We start from the raw sequence: 12353 nt of genomic DNA on the forward strand, positions 1-12353 counted from the left end.
CCAATGAGTGTAATGATCACCAATAAAATAAGGTGGTCTAGTAGTAGAATGCCCATCTTGCAAGATTGCTCCAGGAATATGACATCAAGCCATTTGATCTTTCCTCAGGTGCCGTTAAGAAACTGAAAGTGAGGCCTTACTTTGGTACCAATTGAAAGTGCAAGAGGGGGAGGGTGTGAATTATAATTTTTTTGATTTGTCAGTCGACTGACTAGAATCAGTAGTCGATTGTTAGACAGAATAAGTGCAGAAACTAAATTGCAGAAAGTAATGTCAATATTTATGCTGGTTCAGATCTAATGTGAATCCTACGTCCAGTCCCCTTGGATTGCAAGGGTGATCTCTGCAGCTCTTTAAAAGTAATTGTGGTACAATGGTTTGTTTGAAATGGAGCTACTATGTCTACACTCAAACTCTCTTCTTCTTTTGATAGAATGCCTCACCAACTATACTATATCTTCTTTTTTTTCTTTTTTGTACTATAAAACACTCAGTATTACAATGGTTATGAAGAGTAGAGCAGAGAACTTTGACATGTTGAGGCGAAAGTATATTTTTCTTCATCTACAATGGAGCCTTTAAATACTTGCTGAAGTCAGTATTGGCTCTTTGACAGAGATGGCAACCCAAGAGTGTTGATCCTTGAAAAAAGGAATATGAGATCTTATTTTTCAAGAATACGATTAGAGCTTTAAGTGCGGCACAATTTCCTTCCTTAGTTTTCATGCAGTCAATCTTCTGCTTGCTGAGATGGGTAGTCTTGGTACTTGCTTTCCTTGTTGATGTAGATTTGATTGATCTTGATTATGTCTTGATTGATAGCTTCCTTCGTTGAGTGATCAGGTTCCTTATGATACAAAAGAACATCTTTTGTGTTACTTGATGTAGATCACGAGTGACCTGGAACTTCCATGATTAAGTTGCTTCCATAAATAGGCATTAACGCCTATTTTATTGTATTGAACTTCCCTTGTGGATAGGGGTGGGCACAGTTTGGGCCAACCCGAAATCCAAATCGAAATTCAAAATTTTTAAATATTTGGTTTGGATATTTGGATTATGGATTGGATTTCGAATTTTATTTTTAAAATTTATGAATTTCGGATTGGATATGGATTTAGTACTACGGATTTTTGGATATTCGAAAATCCGAAATTTTTATACCTTATATCTTGCCTACCTATATCATATGTGTCCAGTACTAATATGTCTAGTTTCTAAAGGTCCAATGGATTAGTACCTAAGGCCCTACCTATTAAACTATTAAGTCCAATATACAATTCTCTACCAAATCAAATATAATATAGGGTTTTCTTACTTCTCATGTCTCAAAAGTCTCACGTTAGTGTGACCACGGAAGAGTTCGTTGTTATTTTTCCAGATGACCACTTAGAATTTATTTTGTTCATTTCCATAGATTTTATTTTGTTCATTTTCACTTTTCTAGAATGTTTTTTTTTTTTTTTTTTGTATGGATTTATTATGTTGGACATGACTTGAATTTGTTAATCCTAATTTGAACGGGAAGACTTTTTTTATTGAGCAATTAAGATTTAGATTTACCTATGTGAAACTAACACATGAATTTCGTTCATAATAAGTTTTCCTTAAGTCTCAAGAGTCAAATCCGAAAATCCGAAATATCCAAACCGAATAATCCGAAATCAAACTTAAAATATCCAATCCAATCCGAACTTATTTGGATTGGATTTGGAATGTAATTTTCTTTAATTAGAAAATCGAATATTCAAACCGAAAATTTCATATTCAATCCGATGGCCCGAACGCCCACCCCTACTTGTGGAGCAGGCTGGGCTTCACCATAGGTTGGACCATTTTATTGGGCCTATCCGCATTTTTGAGTATTGTACCTACATAGCAAACATGTCATCATTAAATCCTAACACTAACACCTCGTATTCCCAAAAGGTTCACATAAATTGAAATGAAGGAAATAAATGTTTTGGGTGGTTAAAGTTTGTAAAAATTGATGGGTATAAATCATATTTCATGTTTTTTTTTTAGAAAAAGTACATTTCAACAACCAAATATTATTTGCAAAAACTATGGCCAAACAAAATTCAACTCCAACTTCAAAACTTCAAAAAAAAAAAAAAATTGTTTCTTTTCTTTGGTTTCTATGGCCAAACACCTACTAAATTACTACTCCCTCCGTCTCAATTTATATGAAGATGTTTGACTGGGCACGAAGCTTAAGAAAGAAAAGAAGGATTATGAATCTTGTGGTCTAAAACAAGCCAAATAAATTGTTGTAGCTGAAAATCATTTCATGAAAGGTAAAATGAGAATTTTAGAGTTATGTTGTTAAATTAAAAAAAAAGTATCATCCTTTTTTAGACTGACTAAAAAAGGCAGAGTATGTACATACATTGGGATAGAGGGAGTATTGTGTATATTTTTGAAAATTAGAAATTGCATATTACAAAAATAGAAATTGGGTATTGCTATATATTTATTTAAAAATGTTGTGCAATTAATTTAAGAGATAATGGACCCAAAACCCTCTTAAACTATCACGTTTTTATTCATTTCATTCTTAAACTATGTTTTGTTTACTTTACCCCTGAACTATAACTTTCACGTGCTAAAACCCCCCGGTTTGACAATGATAAAGTGTGTTAATACCTTTTTTTTTTTTACATAGGAAATAGGGGAAGGAGAGATGGGGAAAAGGATTACAATGTGAAAATTCGAACCTCACCAACAAAGTGAGAGTACAGGTAGTCAACCAACTGAGTTACTAGATTCCTACGTGTGTGTTAATACCTCCTTAAAGGCGTGTGAGTAGGGGTGGACGTTCATTACAAAGCTAGAAATTAAATAAATGAAGTGAAGGTTCAAGAAGTGCTCAATCCCAAAGTGTGGTGTAGGAACCCTAACTCCCAAAACTTGTGTTTTCTGCCAAAGATGTGTTTCCAAGTGAGCCAGGTTGAGTTTATGTGGGTTTGGGATCAAGAACATGTGAAATGCCAAATCTGCCCATCACTGAAACCCATTGATCGCATCTGCGGAAATCTGGTCGCAGGTGCGGGACCGCTGAAGCGGAAAAATGGATGCAGAAGCGACCCTTGTGAGACATGGTCATATGTGCAGAAGCGCTCCTCCGTGCGCAGAAGCGAGGTCACTGGCAACCTCCACATTTTCAACTATTTTTTTGCTCAATTCCACTTCATGTGATCTCAATTCAGTTCAAAACTCCTTGAACCTGAAATAATAGCAACACACGTCATAAGTAGCCTCATGTTGTAAGTAAAGGACACAAAAACCAAAATAAATGGACTAGAATAGGTGGTAAAAATCACCACTTATCATAGAGCAGATTGTTGACTCTGAAACTGGAGTTGGGTTAAATGAGGAAAATATTGAAAAGGTACAGTATTTCTTAGCATTTATAATTACTCTTAACTTGTTCACCAAAATAATCCAATATTTTCAATAATGTCAGCTTCTCGGAGAGATTAGACCGTACTTGGTAGGCATGGGTGGTGGAGAACTAGAGCTTGTTCAGATTAACGACTACACTGTTAAGGTTTGGCTGAGTGGACCGGCAGTTTCTGGGATACACAGTTCGTGTAGCTCTTACTCATAAATTGAGAGATACAATACCAGCTATTGCTGCTGTTCAGTTGATAGATTGAAGGAAATGCTAAACCATATGACGACGTTTTCCTGCAAGAATTTCAGCAGTGTCTAAAGATTCCTAGACAGTCAGTGTTGCTACTTGTCCTCTCTTAACCGTTTACAGTATCAGTTTTGCCTTTTTGGTATACATGTAGCATTCTTTATCCCTTGACTAGTTCTTACCCTATTACAAGTAACGGGGGAGGAGCCTTTATGTTCTCTTCGACTCATTACGTGCCAAGTAATGGGAGGCTTCACTTGGACATTTTTCTAAATTGCAAGTAAAATGAATTTAAAGATACTTTTCTCAATACATACATATACAAGTTGTGGACAAAAGTTATTGGGTTCATGTGAATCCATAAGTTTGAAGCTAGGTACGCTCCTGCAGGCTGAAGCAACAAATAGTTAAAACTGTAAAACCGGACTAAATTATAAATTGATCAATAAGGTTCTACCATATGACCCTGCCACACTAATACTAACTCAGAAATTGCACATCTACTCTGTTAATAATGAAAGCCCTTCACAGCAGTTAGAAAGTACTGGAGAGTGCAGACAGAGGTCAGTTTCTTAGTAACCATGATGGATAAACTCTATTACTTTCTTAGTAAAAGAATTAACTGACTCTACCGTGAAAATCCAGAGACAAGATTAAAATGGCCAACTAAAAGTAACTTTTTTGGTACAGGGAAGTGAAGACAAGGACAGAAACTAAACCCCATTATGAATTATAACCTCTATCAATTATGTCCTTCAGTAGTTTGGCCTCAAGTGGTGCATCGACAATGGACACAGTCTCATTGTTGCGGAGACTGATTCATTACTCCTCCATAACTGCATAGATGACAACTGGACCACTCCTTGGAGGATAAAGGAAACAATTGAAGAAATTAGAAAGCTTGTTCTAAGACATGGTGTAATTATTAAGCATTGTTTTAGAGAAGCCGACAAAGTGGCAGATAAGCTTGCTTCCATGAGTCACACTACTGAGGTCACTAGAGTTTCTACTCATCCAAGCTCTATCCCAAGACAAATTAGGGGACTCTTGAACATAGATGGCAATTTCCTTCTTTTAGGGTCAAAAAAAGGAAACCGGGGATGATTTATTTTGAACCACCTTGAAGTGCTTCCCTGTTGCCACTGATGTGCATACTTTTTGCCCAAAAATCTTGTACAAATCTCTCCAAGAAGGCAAGGTCTAGTCCTCCTTCTTCAAATGTTATCATCTTTAAGTGGCAATGAAATAGGGACAGTTCTTATGGAAAAAAAAGTAGTAGTATAGCTACAAATGTTGAATGCTCTGATTAAGATAGGGACATAATCAAACTTTCCAGACAAAAGCACCAGACCTTATTATCACAAGGGAAAACACAAGGTGTCTTGATTGCGCAGTCCTTTAACATTGGAAGCACTGCCCTCATGCACCTGCCTGCGAAATTAGCCAAGTTACACATAATGGCTGATGCAGTATGCAGACATCGGGTTCATCTGAACTCAGTATTTTTAAGGCGGAGCAAAAATTTATGCATAAAAATTCATTAAAACTGGAGTAATTTGATGTTCGCACCCCTAACGTATGCACTCTTTTGTGACTTACACCTTATTCTATCTTTTTTAATGATTTGCACCCTAATCTCCTTAGTTCATCACAAAATCATAAAAAGACAATGTTTTTAATTCACATAGGGCAAAATGGGTAATTACATATAAGAAAAACAAAAAAATAAAAATAAAAATCGTTTAAATTAGAAAAACAAAAGCAGCAGTGTTAGAAGGAGTGTGAATCCAACAAATGATTAGAGACGGATAACATAGCCAGACTACTAAACCAATTCAAAATGAATTGAAGTTTCTTTCAAGTAGTAATAGAATGAGATGTTTATAGATAACATTAGTATATCTACCAAGTTGGGAATGTGAGGTGAATGTATAGTTGCTCTCCACATAAGCATATGCCAAACAAGAATAGTTGTTCAAGCAAAATAGTAATTTCATAGCATCCAAATACTGCTGCTGCTTTTGTTTTTCTAATTTAAACGATTTTTTTGTTTTCGTATATGTGATTTCCTATTTTTCCATTTGTGAATTACTAGAAAACTTGACTTTTTATAATCTTATAATGAACTAAGGAGATTAGGGTGCAAATTATGAAAAAAGAAGAAGGTGTAAGTCACAAATGAGCGCGCATATGTCACAAAATAATAGAGAAAATATTAATTCACATGGTCATGTAAAAAATGTTTATTTAATAAAGCATATATAAAAGCTAATGTCATGCGGCAATCGAGTGGAAGCATTAATGATCATAAGGACTAAGGTGGTGGCAAGTGGCACCGTTTTCGTTGATGGCTGGTGGCGATGATTATGGTTGATGGATGCGACTGACAGTGGCCACAAGTGGATATGAATGTTCTATGTCATGTTGTTAATAGTGGCGGAAATAATGGTGATGGTGGTAGTCGTGCACTATGGTGAATAGAGTGGCAGTGAAAGGTCAGCTTCGCGGGAGTCTTTAAATGAACAAAAACTTAATGATTTTAAAACTCCATACAAAGTTTAAATGAACCAAACTTTTCTAAAAAAAAAAAACAAATGCATTTACTAAATTGTGATCTGAGCGATTTAGATGTACCAGGACCACTTAGATACTTTTAAGGATTTTTCCTCCTTCCACATGGTACACATGGAGTAAGAAAAAACAACTGGACCGCAATTAAACTTATGACACTATGATTCGAACTATACTTCAGAAGTTATTCAACAAAGCTTGGGCTGAAATAATTCTCTCTTACGCTTTCTTGGAATACATGGTGATGAGTTTTCTTCTAGTAGTTTAGAAAACTGACCTTATTCTAACACCAGGAACATGGAACAACTTAGATTTATCCGGAGTACACGGCAGCAAATTATAGAGTCAAAGCCATGACATCATTTTAATCAGCTGATATTATAGACTCAACCATTCATTGAGATGCAAAGCTCAAACAAATCACTTCACGAACCCAAGAAACTACACTTAAAAGTGTTAAGAGGCAAAAGGGATGGTTTTGAAATATCACCTAGCTCTAATAAAGTTCTTTTAATCATCTACATTTCCTAAATGCCCATGAATATCTTGTGAATGCTATTGTGCAACGTTCTGCATTGCAACACACTATAATCACTATAATGTCAGGTCATCCTCCAAGAAGAATATTAGCTTCAGTTATAGTATTTGTTTTGTGCGTCTTTTTAGCGAGAATAAGCAAAGTAATTAGCATTAAGCTGGAGAGTAACATGTGACTGAGCCCCAAGAAGGAAATAAAGCAGGAGTGACTTTAACAAAGGAGTGTGCAAAGAAGTCATACAGCATGTAAGAGTAACAGCCCCCTTCACATGCATAATGCATTAAGGCTCAGGTATTTTTCATTTATTCTGATGATCCCTTCACCTTTTTTTTTTTTTTTTTGATAAGTAGAAGTTTTATAAATCTGGTACCAAGATGGTACAGGACCAAGTACAAGACAAAGCTATTAAAAAATTGTTTCTGATGATCCCTTCACTAACAGGCAAGAAATTTGGAGAAAAGAATAAAGGAAAAAAAAAAAAAAGGAAAAAACATGCTAAAGATACTAAAGATAGCAAGTTAACGCTTCAAAAAAATCTGGCAGAGCTCTAAACTGGGGAAAAACATAAATCACATGATTTGAGAAATTCCCCTGTCAATTCAATGTAGTTCGCCCAGAAAAGGCGAGTATCTCTGCAACAATATAGCCTACCACCCATGGCCCATGTTCAGCACTTCAACCGTCAAATCCATTTCCATTCACATATCAACCATTGTCCCTGCAAAGACACTATCTCGCTGTTTTTAATTTGTTTTCACACTATATCTTCTGAATCACTTGCAATAAACCGACGTAATTTACATAATGCCAATGTTACAGTCATTTTCCAGTCATGCAATCTATCTTCAGAGGTAACTCACCTCATGGAGCCATGAATGAAAAGGCCTCAAAATCTTGAGATTTCAGAAACCAGCTCTTGAAATTTGAACTGCCTTTAAAGGTTTCTGAAGCTAAATTATATTCTTGCGACTTACCCTGCAAAAGATAATAGAAAGAGGTGAAACAGTCTGTTTCCACAAATTTACCTTTATTGCTATGAAAAGATTAGTCTCTTTTCAGTTTACCTAAAGTGAGTAGTATAAATTATCACATAAGAATGTAAATATCAATGCTTTTTAGGTAAAATATGCACATATTTGTACATAAGAGCTATATGTCACCTTTAGTTCTCGATAAGAGTTTCCAACAAAAGCGTGTTCACCGAAGCAATTACGGATCCAAAAGGCGATTCCTCAAATGGTAATAATAGATGTTATTCCCAAAGGGTTACAACATATTTCCACATACCATGAATAAGCCTATGTAAAGTTTACATACCTGAAAAGATAATGTACTAAAGCAGATCATATTAATTACTCCCTCCGTCCATATTTACTTGTCCATGTTTGACTTGGCACAACCCTTAAGAAGCAATAAATAAAATGATAACTTTACTATATCACCCCTAATTATTATAAGTCATCTAAATGTTGGGAAATGAATTGGAATTGATTAGTACTTAATAATAAGGGTAAAGTAGATAGACAATGGTAAATTATCTTTTGGTTTTCCAAACTGGACAAGCAAAAGTGGACATCTATTTTTAATATAGTGGACAAGTAAAAGTGGCCGGAGAGAGTAGTTGACAAAGGTATGCACATTAATTAGTGAAAATAACAAATATGTGGGACTCCTCACTAAGCATCAGACTGAATTGTCTAAATTTAAACCCATTGAAATGCAGAATCATAACATTAACAATGCTGCAGAATTTTCTAAAATCTATTTCTGTCATCTGATGAGCTTACTTGTTGCATAGAGAAGACTCAGTGGAAGGAGACATTGCGCCTTTCGCAGAAGTGCCCTGCTTCATGCCAGTGATTCCAAAAATGACTTCATGCAACCCAGACTTGTTCCAGAATACAGAGTACCTTGACATCAGAATGTGCTCTTTGAAGTTAATAAAAAGCAGTGCCAACAGATTATTCACCTGGAATGAGGAATATTATGCAACCTACCCACATGTTAAAGTGGTCAGAGCAGTTACAGCATGTTGAAACTTCTCGGGTGGAATTGGCGCAACAAAGACAAGTGACTACCAAAGTCGAAAAGAAGAAAATGTAGCATATACACATTGAGAATAAGATGAAGAAGCGTGGCTAGATAAAATTGTGCGGAAACCTTGTTCACTTGAAATGAATCCATTAACTTGTTGGATAATGGTAAGATTCACACGCGTATAGCTCTCATCATTTCATCTTCAATAATGGAGGACTTAGAAGCTATATGGGATTTCCAATGGTCACAGAAAAAATATAAATTGGCTCCAATATGAAAGAAAGTAGAGCTCCTGCAATAAGAATGGGACTGACTGAAAGTAGAAACAACACAGGGTAAACATTAAAAGATCACTGCAATAAGTAAAAGCAAAGCTCCACCAACATTGATAGGCTTCAAGTAAAAATAATGACAACCAAAATTTTCATTACAGCACGTATTGAAAGCACGCTATATAGGAAGTCTTCACAAAGTTGATAATACAACACCTACCAGAGCAGTCACAGGTTCCTCCATTTCATGAGACAATCTCCCCAGGAATCTTGTACTCTTCTTAAACATGCCGTGAGAGATGTTTGAATTAAGGAACTACTAAATATAGAAAGTGACGTTCTTTTTAAAACAGACTAAAAAGGAGTGCAAGACACATAATTGAAATAGAGGGAGAACTTCACAATCTCATGAAATAGACAACAGATCAACCATGTCATTGCAAATTGAATAGTCAGATCTACCCATGTGATTTTTGTGAATGGCTTACTAACATGCTGAGGACATGACCCTAGATAGGAAGGTATGGAGGTCGAGGATTAGGGTAGAGGGTTAGTTAGGTTAGAAGGTTTGTAGGTAGCTAAGTGTTGCCGCACTATATGTGGGAGAGGCGGGGGCTAACCTCCTCTTCTCTTCTCCTTATTACTAGTATTATTTAGTAATCGCGTAGTTTCTTATTCTTTAACGTGTATTACTGTCTATTACTTCATTTGTTTTGTATTTTTCTGTCATTTGTTTCTTGCAACTCTGCTTCGTAAACTTTCTATTGAGCCGAGGGTCTATCGGAAACAACCTCTGTACCCCACAGAGTAGGGGTAAGGTCTGCGTATATTCTACCCTCCCTAGTCTCCACTTGTGGGATTACATTAGGTATGTTGTTGTTCTCTGACTAACATGCTGACATTTAATAGGAATTCATGATAGGAATATATCTATCGAAAACAGCCTCTCTACCTCCCTATGGTAGGGGCAAGGTCTGCATACACTCTACCTCCCCAGACCCCACATGTGAGATTACACTGGGTATGTTGTTATTTGCTCATGATAGAAATATAAACTCCACGAAAGATGGACATTTACATAAGCAGATTAACAATCTAGTAAAAGAGACAATAATTTCATATAGCTGCGAGATTCAATTAACTAAAGATCTAGATAAACTACTTATCACCACATAGATCAGTTGCATTGTGGAACTTCAGAAACGTATTTTAATCAGCATACAAAAACACAAAGATAGTAAACAAGATAAAGAACATGAGCTGTGAACGCTTCTATATTATTTATATATTTTGAAAAGGGTAACATATATGTTAATATATGTTAGTCCTTAGTTAATTCTAAAGGTTTCTTCAATTGCTTTTGGATATTATATAACTGAAAGCATATCTACCAACTAGAAATATAAGGAACCTTGTACACCGAACACATTCCAACGGCAATCTTATCAGAGCAGCTGACTGACAAAGTTGTATCTCCATGACCGGGTCTTCGCATGACTATGCCAAACGCCATGGGGAATTATTGTTAAGCAAAAACTAAACAGAGTTGAGAGCATGAGCACTTGATTCTCTCTCTCTCTCTCTTATTCTTTACTTGTTTTTCAATCTATCAGGCGGAGGTGGCACTTTGCATTTCCTAAACCAATTTTCTTACAACACATCACCCACTAACTAGGACTTGTGAGAAAATCTTTAAGTAAGCTAATATTAATCGTCGACTTCGGTACTTTAGCACATTGTGGTTAGATTGTGTTATGCAAGAATTTGTTCATAATGACTGCTATTCCCTCTGTTTCAATTTGTTTGTTTGGTTTTGACTTGGCATGGAGTTTAAGAAAGTAAACAAGACTTTTGAATCTTGTGGTCTTAAATTAAAGATACATAGAATGTACCAAAATTTCCTTTAATCTTGTGGTCTTAAACATTCCATGTGAAAAGTTGAATTTAAAGAGTTGCCAAAAAAGGGAAGAAGTATTTTTTTGAAACGGACTAAAAAGGTTAGTAAGACAAACAAATGAAAACAGAGGGCGTATAAATTAACATTCAAAATCCATACGTTCCTGCCTTTGCAAAATGAACTGCAGCTTGGTTAATTTCAAACGCCATTACTCAGGGAATTCCTTCAGAAGACATCATAATATAGAAAAACGCAGAAAGGCTATACATCGCGCAGACATCATTACCTATCTTTTTTGTTTACTTTTCTTTAGGCTATAATTTGGTGCCCTCAAGTCGATTAACTGCTGATGTGACGTGGGCTTAAAGTAAATAATTATTGCTGTTTACACTAAATATTTTCCGTACCGGAAGTAAAGATAGTGATGAATTCTAAACAGTCACAAGCAGGAAACTCTCTCAGCTCTAAGTAAAAGATCACCCTTGATTCTTTGATTTTAAATCTTTAGCCTACGTGGTCTTCACTAAGGAGATATTTTTTGGGACAAACACGAAATCCTATAGGCTAAGGATTTAAATGCAAAAGGATAAACGGTGTTTGTCCAAAAAAATATATCAATCTTCCTTTAGTGGTTGTCCCAAAATACTATCCTAAGTCGAATCTATAAGCTTTCGACACAAAAGTTTTCATTATTCTATTCTACAGATCAGAAAGAAAAAAGTTGCTATTCTTTCTTCAGAGACTGAAAAGTAGTAACATGTGCATTTTTATTTTTGAGAATAAGCAATATACATTTTTAGTTTCTCCATAAATATACATGTAGCAAGGATCCTACTCCTGCTCAGGCTATGCTAGTCAGCTACTAAAAATACGAGAGCAGGAGCCTGTTAGAACCCGTATTTTTGTACAGTGGAATAATCCGGATTTATTTATGATAAGCTAAGGACAAAATTATTTTGGGATACAAAGTCGGGATTCTTGACCTTCGAATTTATTTTGAGATATAAGTTGTGCATGAATTTATTGGTATGGAACAATTAGGAAAATTCGGGACCAAAAGTGATTAAAATTGGAAGATAAAAATCATCCACAATTTCCATGGTTGGCCCACACAAATGGTGTTCAATTTTAATTGGGACAACACATTAGTGTGGGCCAAGGGATAATTCACTTCATTTAAATGGTAAAGGGTGACCTCTAGTCTTCATTACTCATCCTCACACTTAAAAACAAAAGGGGCAAAAGCTGAAAACCTCCATTGAGGCTCACGGCCAGCTGGGAGAAAAATCCACTCCCATTTCAAGCCATCCAAAAATTAATTCCTTGGTACAAACCCCCTATTTTGAGGTCCCTAAGTAGCGTGGAAGCATCGTTGGATCGATCAACCCACCAATT

At 35.8% G+C, this 12353-nt stretch overlaps 1 long non-coding RNA gene across 2 annotated transcripts; it reads right to left on the minus strand.

The window, feature by feature from the left end:
* Nucleotides 1-2544: 2544 nt before the first annotated feature.
* On the minus strand, nt 2545-11834 carry LOC132640577 (uncharacterized). Of its 2 annotated transcripts, XR_009582292.1 has the most exons (8): nt 9282-11834; nt 8913-9081; nt 8750-8826; nt 8540-8662; nt 7613-7727; nt 6492-7470; nt 4995-5074; nt 2545-3226 (listed from the first exon to the last, which is right to left on the minus strand). It is a non-coding gene; the product is annotated as an uncharacterized LOC132640577 (long non-coding RNA). The 2 variants fall into 2 exon arrangements; XR_009582291.1 differs by having other exon boundaries at nt 8913-11834.
* Nucleotides 11835-12353: the final 519 nt, after the last annotated feature.

This window comes from Lycium barbarum, chromosome 5 (genome assembly GCF_019175385.1).
Source record: "Lycium barbarum isolate Lr01 chromosome 5, ASM1917538v2, whole genome shotgun sequence".
Lineage (NCBI taxonomy): Eukaryota > Viridiplantae > Streptophyta > Magnoliopsida > Solanales > Solanaceae > Lycium > Lycium barbarum.